Source organism: Propithecus coquereli, unplaced genomic scaffold, assembly GCF_000956105.1.
Source record: "Propithecus coquereli isolate 6110/MARCELLA unplaced genomic scaffold, Pcoq_1.0 Scaffold148, whole genome shotgun sequence".
Taxonomy (NCBI): Eukaryota; Metazoa; Chordata; class Mammalia; order Primates; family Indriidae; genus Propithecus; species Propithecus coquereli.
Window position 1 is genome coordinate 875895 of NW_012139191.1, and position 1909 is coordinate 877803.

At 40.4% G+C, this 1909-nt stretch overlaps 1 protein-coding gene across 1 annotated transcript in view; it reads left to right on the forward strand.

The window, feature by feature from the left end:
• Positions 1-1909, forward strand: part of RIPPLY3 (ripply transcriptional repressor 3) — a 22401-nt gene that overhangs the window by 19038 nt on the left and 1454 nt on the right. The gene's annotated exons all lie outside the window — the stretch shown is intronic.

The window sequence follows — 1909 nt, forward strand, 5'->3', positions numbered from 1 at the left end:
GGTGAATCACCATGTCTGGCCAAAATATACATTTTTAAAGAAGTAATTTTATGGTTACACTTAGCTAGATTTTCCATAAAATATACATTTTTAAAGAAGTAACTTATGGTTGAGGATGACACCTCTGACACATCCTTCTTTTAGTGGCTCACAAAAAGTAACTTCTACTGAATTTCATTGTCGAAACGCAAACTTGCAAATATCACAAGCTGAAACATGTTAGAAACGTCTGTACTTACACCCGACTGTACTCAGACCTCCCACACTGTGTGATTTGTTGTAATATTGGTGGCCTCACATCTCTAGCCCAATTTTCTTTGAGTCTTCCCATGGATTTGCTAACAAAACAATGCATTTCAATTGGTTGCCAATTTTTTCTATTTGCTATTTTAACCAGTTTTCCTGTGGGAGGAAGAAGGAGTGTTTTCCCAGTGGTATGTTTCTTTTTAAACTCTGTATTAAACAAGGAATTGCAAAACAGGCTGCTAAACTTATTACGTTTAGCAAAGTTTTTGTAAAATGCTGTATTGAGGATCACATGATTTTGAACATACAATTGATAATATTTGAAGTATAATATATGCTTTGCTTGAGGTTCAGTGATAAAAGATGTTAATGATTCAATTATTGTTCTTGATAATTTTAATTATTTTTCGATAACTTTTTGCCACATCTTTTTTAGCTTGTTACGTGGCTGATGATGAACTTGCAATAAAAGCGGAGATGTCAGCTTTGCCATTTTCTCGTGGCTTGCTTGTGCTTGCATTGTCTGCATTATCTTTAATCCAGTTTCTTGGGCAGGAAAATTTTAAATTTGTATAATTTGTATAGTTTATTTATTCAGAGATAGGGTCTCGCTCTGCCTCTCAGGCTGGAGTGCGGAGCCATGATCATGGCGTACTGCAGCCTTGATCTCGTGGGTTCAAGCACTCCCCCTGCCTCAGCCTGCCTGTAGCTGGGACTACAGGTGCTCACCACCACGCCTGGTTAAATTTTCTTTTTTATGTTGCCCAGGCTGGCCTCAAACTCATGGCTTCAAGCAGTCCTCCTACCTCAGCCTACGGAGTTGCAGGGATTACTGGTGTGAGCCTCTGCATCTGATAAATGCACCCTTTTAAAGTATACAATTCAGCAGTTTTCAGTGTAGTCACAGAATTGCACAACCATCACCGCTATCTAATTCCATTACCCCCGCCCCTCCCAGAAAAAGCCCGTATCCATTAGCAGTCACTCCCATTTCTCCTTCCCCCTAGCCCCGGCAACCCCTAATCTGCTTTCTGTCCCCCTGGATTTCCTATCCTGGACATTTCAAGTAGATGGAGTCAATATGTGATCTTTTGTGTCCGGTTTCTAAATTATATTTTTAAAGTTGTAGGTTTTTAAAATTTTAGGTTGAAATAAGCCCAGAAGTCCCAATTACCCCCACTCCCTGGGGTCCTTCTGCACAGTCCCCTGGGCTGTGTGCACCAACCGTGGAGACCTCTTTGCCCTAGTTACAGTACAGCACTAATGCCTGCACCAGCAGACTTGATTTCTACAGGATCTAGTTACCTTGGCTCAGAGGAAAATTTGTTCTGAATAAGAAATAAGCAAATCCTTGCTTTGGAGATTGCTGCTGTTGGCCTGAATAGCAACAGTACTTCAGAGAACCTCGCAATACCTGACTCGTCACACCCTATTGGAACATTCCACGGCACAGCGCACAGTCCATTTTCACGGCATTGTCTTCGTGCAAGGAGAACAGAACATTAGTTATTCAGGAAGTCTGCAAAAATATAAAACACATACCACCAACAAGCCAATATGCTCACATAAAATATACTTCTCAGGATTTAGGAGTAAATTCTGGTAGGCTAGACTATTTAAGATAGATACTCAAAGAAGGCATAAAACTGCTCTCTGAAATTAT